The following is a 12,778-nucleotide window of genomic DNA, read 5'->3' as shown; positions in this document are numbered from 1 at the left end:
GATGTTGGTGGTGTAATTTCATTAAAAAAAAACTCCTAAATTACTACATCATGGATTATATTGTGTTGTGCTATGAGAATAGGGATCGATTATTCATAGATCTTCAAATTTTTTCGAAGGAAAGAATAAACCAAATAAAGAGAAATATTATATTTTCCTTTTAGTAGAAGTTCAAGAATTTATGGTAATACTTTGATTTTTCTTTAAGAAAAAAATAAGCTTGAAATAATAAGGAAAAAAAATCAGTTCAATACCATAACAAATCTCCCTCTTTGACTGAATTATCTTGAAAAAACTTGATCTACTTTCCTCACATGTATGATAATCTTCGTTCTTTCACATAGTCTTTATCACTGTTGTTTTTCATGGTTAAGATAAAGTTTAAAATATATGGCTTAAAAATGGTTTTAAAATATTTTATTTTTATTTTCAAAGATGCACCAACATGAATGTTTAAAATACGATAAATCTTCTTTATCAGCAAACTAGTTTGAAACCACATTAGATCAATGAACATATGCTCTAATACACTTGTTGAGTTATGAAAGGTGAATTGTGCATCATGCGGAAACTTACAATTGCATATCATATCATTGATAAATCAGACGACAAAAATTTATATAGAAAACATAATATCATTGATAAAAACTAATATAAATGAAAAATATTAAAATTATTGAGAGAACAAATCCCCCTATAAACAAAACTCCTAGATGACTACATTGTAAATTCTATTGCGTTGTGCTATGAGAACAGGAAAATTTAATTTATACATCTTTAAAAAGTAAAGAATATATTTTCCTTTCAGTAGAAGTTCAACCATTTGTGATAATACTTTGAGTTCTCTTGAAGGAAAAAAATAAACTTAAAATAAGAAACAAAATCAATGCAAAACCCAATATGCCAGACCAGACAATAATGATTCTGAGTTTGGTCATTCCCAAAAGGTAGATTCAAGGGTAACAATCAAATGATATTCATATTTTATGATAAATAAATATATGAATTCATATTTGACCTACACTCTTAAAATAATCTGATAATAATCATTCAAAATGGATTGAATCGGATGAAAAATCTTGAATTTAATCCATTTTCATTCTTAGATTCACGTAATTCATTAATATAGCAATCAACGGCCAAAATTAATTTAGTAACGTATCATCTCATTTTGTCCTTTAAATACCCTTCAATGCTTAGCTTGCATAAATGAACTTATAAATCACGCTCACCCCCACCCTTAGTTATAGCTTGCATCTTCTTTTTTTTGAAGCGGTCTAAAATTTTACCATTTCTGTTTTAAATTTGATGTGGTGTCACGACCCAACCCACTGGACCGTGTCGTCACCTATTCTAGCACCACATAACCAACTACTAGAAAACATGCGAAATTTGATGAAAATGAAGGCAAGTCAAGGAAATTTAAGAAAATAGACATGTTATAGGGTAAATCATTATTACGACCTCCTATTCATGCACTTGAACATTTTATGTAACTTCACAACCCCTTGGATCTAGTTTAACAGGTAGAAGAGCTACTAAGAATTACAACAAGATAACAATTTAATATAAGGAAACAGCTCCCACCATGCGTAAAGAAGACTCGAAGCTGCTGGAGGATTTCTTCATCTTCACCTAATGAAACGTCACAAATGAAGCATCCAGACTATGTCAAAAAAGGCACAACAAGAGTAGTATCAGTAAAACCATACGTTCTGGTAGGTATAATCTGTCGACCTAACACCCACCTCATAATATATGAACAGATCAATAAAAGATCATGTCTAGATCCCCCGCTTCTACTCCCTTAGCCTTTAAATAGAACACCTTCCAATTACAACCCATCTTTTTCTTATGAGATTAGAAACTAAACGCTAACAACCTTGTATATTAAAGTACCGCTACCACACTTAAAAATCCAATAGATCATAACTAAAACATACTTACCACATTGTATACTACGAATAACACTACCACAGTTAAGATTCCAATAGATCATAACTTAAACATACTAACTGCATTGTATACTACGAGTAACACTACCACACTTAAGATTCCAATAGATCATACCTTAAACCAACTAACCATATTGTATACTACGAGTAGTACTGTAACACCCTGTATCCAAACAGACCAAAAATTTATCTTTTCAAAAAAACTGCAGCTGCAATCGATGGACCGTAGCCTGAACCATGGCCAGTTCTGCACATTCATCGATTGAGTCAGAAACCCCCAAAAAAACTCAGCCCAGAAAAATTTGACTGTGGAACGACGGACAGACCTACGGTCCGTAGCCTTTGTTCGTCAATCGAGAATTCACTTACCCACTCCCTGAAAAGAACCACTTATACATGTACTACATATTCTCGTGATGTAGGTTCAGGTTCTCAACATCCAGATCGCGCTTAGATGGATTTTCGATCTCCGTTTCAGTACATTCAGTGGTGAGTGCTCATTCTTCGAGGACAATAGTTATGAGTTCATTTTAGTCTTTTAATCATTTAGTTTCAGTTTTTTCTACACTTAGTTGGGGCTTGTCCTTATATTTCTAGTCCAATAGAGGATTTCAACTTAGTAGTGAGTTAATATCTTATTTGTATTACACTCATCAGTACTTCATTTATCTCAGTTATAGCATATAGGTATTCCCCATCTTTTCAGTTTAATCTATGATTTAGATTCCGCAGTTTGTTTATTATCTTTAGTATGCTCATGATCATGCCAGCAGGTTTAGCTTAGGATCACTTGTGGTCCTAGGTTCCGCGTTCGCGTCTCGACGGTAGCTCGGGGCGTGACAAAACTTGGCATCAGAGCACTAGGTTCAAGTGTCCTAGGATTTTTTAAAAGTCGCACTAAGTAGAGTCCCTTTCATGGGAGTAAAGTGCACCACATTTAATGAGAGGGAGGCTATGAAGTGTTTTAGGAAAACTTCACTTTGTTGTTACTCTTATCGTGCGTAAGGTATGATATAGTTCCACTCTTACTTGAGATTCTACGTTTCAGATCATGTCTTCTCTGAGAGTTAACGCTAGGAATGCAAATGCCAAGAATGCAAACACAGCTCCTCTAGTCCCAGATCAAGAAGTCTCCAATGTTGAATTCAGGATTGCCATATAGATGTTGGCTCAGAGTATGGCTAACCAGAAAAATCAGGTTCATGCTCATGTGATTGAAAATAGTAGATAAGTATCATTAAGGGTCGATGACTTTGTTAGGATGAATGTGTCTGAGTTCTTAGGATCTCAAACTAATGAGGATCGTCAGAATTTCTTGGATGAGATGAAGAAAAACTTTGAGGTAATGCGAGTCACTGGGAATGATCGAGTTGAGTTGGCATCAAACCAGTTGAATGATGTTGCTCATATTTGGTACATTAAGTGGAAGCACAATAGGGGTGCAAATGCGGCTCATATCAAATGGGATTGTTTAGTGAGACTTTTCTCGACAGGTTCTCCCAATAGAGTTGAGAGAGGCAAAGGCTCAAGAATTCATGAAATTGAGGCAGAGTAACATGACAATCCAAGAGTATGGGCTGAAATTTAACCAACTCTCCAGGTATGCTTCTCACATGGTTGCTAACTCCAGGGCTCACATGAATAAGTTCTTGTATGGAGTGTCAGATTTGGTTAAAATTGAGTGTCAAAATGCTATGTTACTAGGAGATATGAACATACTCAGCAGGTTGAGGGTGATAAGCTTAGGGAATAGGCTAAGGAGAGTAAAAAGGCTAGGACTGGGAACTATGACAATTCCCAATAGAAATTGGGTAGTGGAAGTCGCTCGCAGAGTCAGCAGAAGTTTTCAGCTCCAGCTCCTTCGTCAGCTAGTGTTCCATCCTCTTAGAATAGGTATGACCAGAAGGGTAGAGCACCATGCCCTAAGTCTCAGAGAAGCAGGAACCAAGACTCACCCCACTTTCCCTAAGTGTAATAAGAATCACCCGGGCGAGTGTCTCGCAGGAAAAGAAGGATGTTTTGGACGCGTTCAGTCAGGTCACAAGTTGAGGGATTGTCCAGGGGATTGTCCTTCTAGAAAGGGTCAAAGAGGTGGAAATGGTAGAAATCATTAAACAACTTCATCAACACCAGCAAGTCGCTCGACTCTGCAAGTTAACTCATTTGGTATAGGTGGTGGTCAGCGTCAGAACAGGTTGTATGCTCTTCAGGCTCGCCAGGATTAGGAAGGTTCTCCTGATGTAGTTACTGGTACATTGCGAGTCTTTGACCTCAATGCTTATATATTGTTAGATCCAGGGGCTACTCTTTCTTTCTGAAGTCCATACGTAAAATTCCAATTCAGTGTTTGTCAATAAACTCTCTCAGAACCTTTCTCAGTGTCTACTCGAGTCGGTGACCCAATTATAGCTAGACGGGTATACAGAAATTGCCCATCGCGGTCTCTCAAAAAGTAACCTCAGCAAATCTTGTAGAGTTAGAAATAGTAGACTTCGATGTCATTCTAGGAATGGATTGGTTACATTCGTCTTATGCCTCAGTCGATTGTAGAACTAGGATTGTTTATTTTTAGTTTCTCGACGAACCAAATCTTAGAATTGAAGGGTAGTATCTAAGCGCCTATGATCGATTCATTTCTTACCTTATGGCAGAAAGATGATCTCAAAGGATTATCTCTGTTATCTAGTTCGGGTTAAGGATTCTATCTTCAAAACCCCAACTTTTGGGTCTGTTCTAGTAGTATGTGAGTTGGCAGAATTACTTCCTAAAGATCTTCCCAAAGTCCCTACCGAAAGGGAAATTGATTTTGGAATTGATCTCCTTCCAGATACCCAACCCATTTCTATTCCTCAATACAGATGGCTCCAGAAGAGCTTAAGGAATTGAAAGAGCAGTTGAAAGACCTTCTAGATAAGGGTTTTGTAACAACCCTAAAAAAAGATATGCTAAGTAATGCTTAATGTGTCCAGAATGCCTACGATTAGATCAAGTTCACACAGATTGATGCGCGTAGAACCATATCTCTAAACCCTTTCTATTGCCTAGCCAACTAACTTGGGGAGTTATTTGAGCTAGAAAAGGTCGGGTCCAATCATGTAGGGCTCTCGAATATGAAGATTTACTTGGATGAGTTTTTACCGGACTTAAAAAGGAAAAATCTTAGGTTTGGAAGGTCTTTGGGTAAAATGGTCTTTTTCCAAGATAAAGGTAGTATCATAATTACCCTAAATCTATAATTGATTATTTAATTAATAACGTGGAGGGGCATTTTTGGGAGAGAGGGACCAAAAATTGGCTCTTAAAGTGAAGTCTTGCCCCACCGGGGTTCGAACCTAGGTGGAAGCGATGATTTAAATTGTTTTTTATTTAATTTAGTAAATTAATGTAATTAATTAATACTTATTATTTATTGGCTGATTTAAAATCAAAGGGAAATCATATTTTTAATATTTAACTAAACCTTATTTGATTAAGTCCTAAACTAGACTCCTAGACCTAAGATAACTCTCTCCTCTCATGTCTATCGCTCAACACACGTTCAATCTCTCTTCTCTTTCACGTTCTCTCTGCCAAAGTAACTTCAAGAACAGAAATATAAACCAAGTTCTTCACACTTGAAGAACTCACCACGAAAGATAAAAACAAACAACGAAATCAATCACGTTGGCAAAGAGAAGGTTGTCCGTCGACTTTGGTGTTGAAATTTCGGAGTTGGACGTGTGTTTGGAGGATTTCTTTGGGTAACAAGTCAAGGTTTGAACGTCAAAAAGGTATAAGTTCTCTTGTTTCTTGGTCCCTTTCCCAAGATACCCCTTAAGGTTCTGTATATTCAGTCCAAAAACTAGGGTTGTTCCCCGTTGCATGTCCCTGTCACTAGATCCCATTGAATCGTATGTTGGTTATGTTTGCTGGTAGAAAACTAGGGATAAAACGTGTTTTCGTGATGCTTATGTGTTTATATGTATGTTTGGAATTATGTGACTTATGTTGATGTTTTTCCAAAATATAACTACGTGCGTTTGAGTGTGTTGTCGTGGCTATTGGTCATGGTTTATGAAATTAAATGGCATGTTAGTTCTTTTTATTTCATGTACACATGTTTATGTAAATCGTGATGTTCATATCAGATGAAATGTGGCTGATTTGAGTGATAATCTCTTGGCTAAACGAAACCATGAAAATTCACCTAAAACGTTCTAAATGCACAATGAAATTTCCCTAAGAACTAAAGTGTAATGTAATGGAAAAGAAGCTGAAAATATAACTCAAATTTCCAGCACATTGTTGATTAATTTCAGCCAAGTTAAGTTGTTTAAAATGTCATTAAAAGTGAAGAAAAACAAGTGAGGCACTAAAGGTCGAACCCGTGACCTCACCACGTTAAAAATTGTTAAAATAAAGAAGTGAAAACAATGTGGTAACGGGGAATTGAACCGTGCTCCTGGCTGGAAAATAATGTATGAAAATAAGAAATGAGAGGAGTGGGATTCGAACCCACGACCTCTCGTCAAGCTTAAGGAAAAATGAAAAGAATATAAGTGTGAGGCGTGGGAATCGAACCCACGACCTCTAGGCGGAAAAGTAGGATTAAAAGAAAAATAAAGTGAGGATGTGGGGGTTCGATCCCACAACCTCACAGTCAACTCAAAAAAGTCAAGATTAAACAAAAATAAAATAATGATGTTGTGGGGGATCGATCCCACAACCTCTCAGTCCCCAAACGGATAAAAGAAAAAGATAAAATAAAGAAGAAAAATATGACAACGTTGGGGCTTGATCTCGGGTCCAATGTTGTGTGACCGAAAATAAATAAATAGAAAAATATAAGTGTTGTCCAAGGGATTCGAAACCGAGTTCCCTTGCCCAAATTTCTGTATTGATACATAAGTCAGACCTAAATAAATGTTCAACATAATGCTGCCTACATAGATCGGAATCGAGATCTTGGCATACATACGAGATGCATAGGTCTTGTACCACATAATCTTAGGAAGATATTAATCATTTAAACGAACTATGAATGAAGCCTAATGACTTGTATGTATAGACTCATAAGTCTAGCATACGTTATAAGTAAGTGAACCTAAGATGCATGTAATGAAATGATTATATGAACAATTAAATGATGAAACCCTATAAGGGTTAAATAAGAGTGCAAAGCACACTAAATGGTCAAGTGCATTGGCATATGATGAAATGAACATTTACGTAAAAAGGGGTGAGTAATTATGAAGACAAAATGTGCTAATTCTAATTATTGTGGTGACAACATGATATGAGGCTAATGTAAAAGATGAGAGCAATCTTAAATGATCCTAAGAAAATTGTTACCAAAACGTACTCACCTGTGAGAGTTTAAAGTTAATCAAGACACCAGTCTTTATGAACACTCTAATGAAAGTATTGAGACTAACACACTTAATACTAATGATGATATGAGAAATCGTCTATTGAGCTATGATCTCCTCATACTAGAAGCCAACTTCCATGAGGTATGAGTTAAATGTAATGGAAGTTTATATTGAGCACCGATAGACTAGCTATGATCAGTGATGCCTTCTTTTAGAAAGGGCGGAGGTTCACGTAACTCTCAAGAGATGAGACTGTCCGGCATGCCGGGTATGGGTTTCCTTATATATCCTAGTCTTCGAACCTATACTGTCAATATAGGAATATCGCGGGGTTTATTTCCCATGTATGCTAGCATATTTTGGGTCACTTTGGACGGTGATTCCACCTTTTTTCGGTGTGGGGGAGATACAAGATTTTATGATGCTCACATGATCTATGTCGGTTAAAGTTAAAGTTCCCCATGAATGAAATAGGCCAGCCTCAGATGATCCACATAATGAAATGAATGATACAAAAGGTGTTAGGATAGGATAATCAAGAGGTGAGCTACACTTAAGTAATGAAACTAGTTCATTTCTTATCATGGCACGGCGAACCCGATGAAAGAATTAAACTACATCCTGGGTATAACTGGTCTTTACACTAGTTTATGAATGAATGAAATGACATACGTACGAATGAATGAAGCAGACTCTGTGTTTGCTAATCAGGGCTCCCTAGTTGAGGTCTCATATGTTGAGCCCTCATTGTTGGGAAGTCTTAATGTTAAGTCCATGATTCCAAGGTCTCATGGAATATGAAATAATGATATGAAAGATGTTATGTGCTATAAGCAATATGTTATGTGTTATGTGTAAAATGTTATGTACTGTGTGCAATATGATACGTATGATGATGCATGTTACTCTCATGGCATGACTTTCCTAATACAAATTTAGAAAGCTTACTAAGTTTCCTAATCCAAATTTGGCAAGTCCACTGACTTAACTTTCCATAATCATGTTGTTAGGACAGAGCTTTTCTTACTCATGCATGTTCGTGTTGTGTACTTGCATATACTCATACTTAGTTAAGTGTGTACTAATCCCATACAATTCTATAATTTTAGGTGCAGACATAGGTGGATGCTAGAGCTTATAGGTTGACGTTGCAGCTATCCAAACGTGGAGCTTTCATCCGTACTTGGTAGGCCCTCATTCTTTCGAGGATGTGTACCGTTATTATCTATCTTAGTTGTAGGCTATAGCTAGTGGAGCATGTTCCACTAGCGTTTATTTCCACTTTTTTCAGACTTTATATTGGTGCCATTTTGGCAAAAATACGTTTAGTAAAATTATGAACTAATTCTTTCATTTGATTATCTCTTTATTAGATGGTTTATTTGTGAACGCGTATGATGTTAAGTATAATATGTTTCACATCAAATAAGAAAACAAAAAGTTCAAACTTTCCGCTAAATTAACCTAGATGAAGTATGACCCATGTAGGCTTGTATGCGACCTCTGAGAGGTTAACGACGCCGGTCTCGTCTGGGGTCTAGACTCTGGCTGTGACAGTTTTCGTCAGACCTAGTATTTCTCTATGGGGTGCGCCAGTGTTGTTTGTAAAGAACAAAGATCGTTCTATCAGAATGTGCATGACTATATATGGTTGAACAAGGTCACAATCAAGAATAAGTATCTCATCCCCAGGATTGATGACTTGTTTGACCAACTTTAGGGTGCTAGCCATTTCTTAAAGATAGACCTCAGATAAGGTTATCATTATCTTAGAGTCAGAGATAGTGACATTCCAAAAACAACCTTCAAGACTCGGTATGGTCATTATGAATTTGTAGTTACGTCGTTTGGACTAACCAATTCTCTTGCAGCTTTCATGGTTTTGATGACCAGAGTGTTTAAACAGTACTTGGACTTGTTCGTTATCGTCTTTGTTGATGATATCCTCATTTACTCTAAGAATGAGGAAGAACATACAAGTCATTTGAGAATTGTTCTACAGACTCTCACGGATCGTCAGTTTTTCTATAAGTTTAGCAAATGTAAGTTTTGGTTGCAATCCGTTGCTTTCCTTTGTCACATTGTATCTAGCAAAGCAATCCGAGAGGATTCACAGCAGTGAAACAATGGCCCAGACCTACCTTTACTGCTACAGATATCAGAAGTTTCTTAGGTCTAGCGGGTTATTATAGAAGGTTCGTTGAAGGATTCTCATCTATAGCCTCACCATTGACTAGATTAACTCAAAAGATGGTCAAGTTTCAATGTTCAGATGATTGTGAGAAAAGCTTTGCAAAATTGAATGCTAGATTGACTACAACTCATGTCTTCACTCTATAGAGGGTTCAGATGGTTATGTGATCTATTGTTATGCATTCAGAGTGTGCCTAGGTTGTGCGTTGATGCAGCGAGATAAGGCTATAGCTTATTCTTCGAGACAGCTTAAGGTGCATGAGAAGAATTATCCAATTCATGATCTCGAGCTCGTAGTAGTGGTGTTTGCACTCAAAATATGGAGACACTACTTGTATGGTGTTCATGTAGATGTATTCACTAACCATAAGAGCCTTCAGTATGTGTTTACTTAGACACAGTTAAATCTTCACCAGAGGAGATGGCTTGAGTTCCTTAAGGAATATGATATGAGTGAGCATTATCATCCTAGTAAGCCGAATGTAGTAGTAGATGCCCTTAGTAGATTATCAGTGGGTCTATAGCCCATGTTGAGGAAGAAAAGAAGGAGCTAGTGAAGTATGTTCACAGGCTTGCTCACATAGGAGATCGCCTTATGAGCATATCTGACAGTGGTGTAACAGTTAAGAATAAGGCAGAATCTTCTTTTGTAGAGGAGGTTAAGGAAAAGAAAGACAGTGATCCAATCTTTCTTGAACTTAAGGGTGCAGTCCACAATCAGAGAGTGGACGTTTTCTCCCAAGGGGGAGATGGTGTACTTCGCTACCAGGGTAGATTGTGTATTCTTGATGTGGGAAAGTTGAGACAACATATTCTTAGAGAATCCCGTAACACCACGTATTCTATTAATCTAGGTGCCACTAAGATGTACCGTGATCTGCGGGAACTCTATTGGTGGAATGGCATGAAGAGGGATATAGCAAATTTTGTGAGTAAGTACCCAAACTGCCAGCTAGTCAAGGTAGAAAATCAGAAACTAGGGGCTATGATTCAAGAGATCGACATTCCTACATGGAAGTAGGATGTGATCAATATGGATTTCATCACAGGGTTACTGCGAACTTGAGGCAGCATGACTTCATTTAGGTAATAGTTGATAGGATGACTAAATCTTCTGGCATTTTGGAAGTCAAGACTACAGATTCAGCAGAATACTATGCCAAGATTTACATTAATGGAATTACGAGGTTGCATGGAGTTCCTTTGTCTATCATCTCAGATAAAGGTCCTCAGTTTGCCTATCATTTCTGGAAGTCATTTCATAAGGGTCTTGGTACTCAAATTAACCTTCGCACAAGATTTCATCCGCAAACGGATGGATAGGCAGAGCGTACCATTCAGACCCTAGAGGAAATGTCAAGAGCTTATGTGATCGATTTTAAGGGTAGTTGGGATGATCACCTTCCTCTTATTGAGTTCGCCTACAACAATAGCTACCATTCTGATGTACCGTGGTTTGACGTTATTTTAAATGCTTTTTCCTTAAGTTTAGTGTGTGTCCAAAAGCCTTTTTGTATGCATTTTTATGTAAGTTTCTCTTTATTTACAGGAAATCTGTCCAAAGATGAACGCGGAAGTTTTTGAGCGAGAAATGCAGAAGAGACCACCTACGGAGCTTATGACGGTCCATCGAGCTTGTGACGGTCCGTAGGTGGCATCGTAGTGAAGCTGCTGAAGGAAGATGGGGAAGTCTGACCTAGTGTGGGATTACGAAAGTCCACGACGGACCATCATAGCTACTAGGGTCCGTCCTGCTAGTTCGTCGTAATGATCAGAGAGTAGTCCCAGTACCCGAATTCCAAAAATTTAAAGTATTATGGAACGGAGACCCTCGACAGACCGTCGTGCTCGGAACGGAGACCCTCGACAGACCGTCGTGCTTGGAACGGTCTGTCATACCTGTTCGTTGAGGGTAATGAAGAAAGCAGCATAAGGATTTGTGAAGTATGTGACGACGGAGGCCATGACGGCCCGTCGTGACCACGACGGTCCGTCGACCCAGACGCGTTTTGACAGATTTTAGTAATTAGAATCCTTCTTTATTAAGTTTTTGTTTTTTTATAAATAGTTAGAAAACCTCGTTTTCGGGGTTAGACTTTTTGATAGTTAGACTTTTGGAGAGTTGGACTTTTTGATAATCTTTAGTTCTCTTATTCAAGTATTGACGGATTAATTTCAGTAATTCATACACTTTTTCTTGAATGGATTGTTGGTGCTTTTGTTGATTAATCAAGTGAATTTCTGGATTTTATACTTTCTCATTAAAGTAAATGCATGAACTCTTATATTAAATATATGAATAGTGTGATTATGACCATGGGTAACTAAACTCCATAACTAGGGTTGTGGGAACCATGGGCGAATAATGAGGTAAAATCTAACTAAAATAGCAATTCAAGAATAGTGTCTTGCATGTACTGATAATTCTTTCGTTTTAGAAGTCTTTTTAAAGGATGGCCAACGTTAGAACTTGCCTTAATGCTACTTGCCGGACTAAGGAGGTAGATAATAGGAAAAAAATTATCAACATAGATTTAGTGAACACTATCTAATAGACTAGTGTCGATTGGTACGAGGTAATAACTTAGTATAATATCGAATACAATGCTTAATATGAGGTAAAGGTAAGGGTTAGTATAGCAACACACGTAGCCGGACCAAGGTGCGGAGTGAAATTTTCTAGATGTCGTACCAAGGATTTCGAGATACATAACTTATAACTTTACATGCAAGATACTAGGAAAGAATTGTTATAGTTAGAATTATCAAGTTAGGAACTTGTGGGGAACACTTAAGCTCTAGTTACTTTTATTAATTGATTAAGCTCCAATATTTGAATCTGTTAGTTGTTTATTTTGATCTAGTTAATTATTTTCATTAATTTAGAAATAAAAACCCCCATTTATTGTCTTTTGTTTTCTAGGGAAATAATTGACTAAATAATAGTAATAATATAATAAAGTTAAGTCTGAACTATTTTCCTCGTGGGAACTATCCCAACCTCATTAGTTGGGTTCTTTACTTGATACGACCGATTTACTTCTTATTTGAGAAGGAAGTTTGAGCGTATCACATTCCAGCATTTAGATGGCCCCTTATGAAGCTTTGTATGGGCGTAGATGTAGATCTCCCGTTGGTTGGTTTGAAGTAGGTGAAGAAGCCTTGATATGGCCAAATTCTGTCCTTGATGCTACGAGAATGTGCAACTCATTAGAAGGCTTAAGACAGCCCAAAGTCGTTAGAAATCTTATGCATATATAAAGATAAGAGAACTAAAGT

General features: G+C 37.2%; 1 long non-coding RNA gene across 2 annotated transcripts; it reads left to right on the top strand.

Annotated features, from left to right (window-relative positions):
• Nucleotides 1–2,164: 2,164 nt before the first annotated feature.
• Nucleotides 2,165–11,748, top strand: LOC101252397 (uncharacterized). 2 transcript variants are annotated; one of them, XR_011221364.1, is made up of 4 exons: nt 2,165–2,286; nt 2,378–2,444; nt 8,416–8,492; nt 11,049–11,748. It is a non-coding gene; the product is annotated as an uncharacterized lncRNA (long non-coding RNA). The 2 variants fall into 2 exon arrangements; XR_011221365.1 differs by lacking the exons at nt 2,165–2,286; nt 2,378–2,444 and adding an exon at nt 5,586–5,725.
• Nucleotides 11,749–12,778: the final 1,030 nt, after the last annotated feature.

The sequence above is a fragment of the Solanum lycopersicum genome, chromosome 5 (genome assembly GCF_036512215.1).
Source record: "Solanum lycopersicum chromosome 5, SLM_r2.1".
Lineage (NCBI taxonomy): Eukaryota > Viridiplantae > Streptophyta > Magnoliopsida > Solanales > Solanaceae > Solanum > Solanum lycopersicum.
The sequence above is the reverse complement of the archived record's forward strand: the minus strand, read 5'-3'. Positions and strand labels throughout refer to the sequence as shown.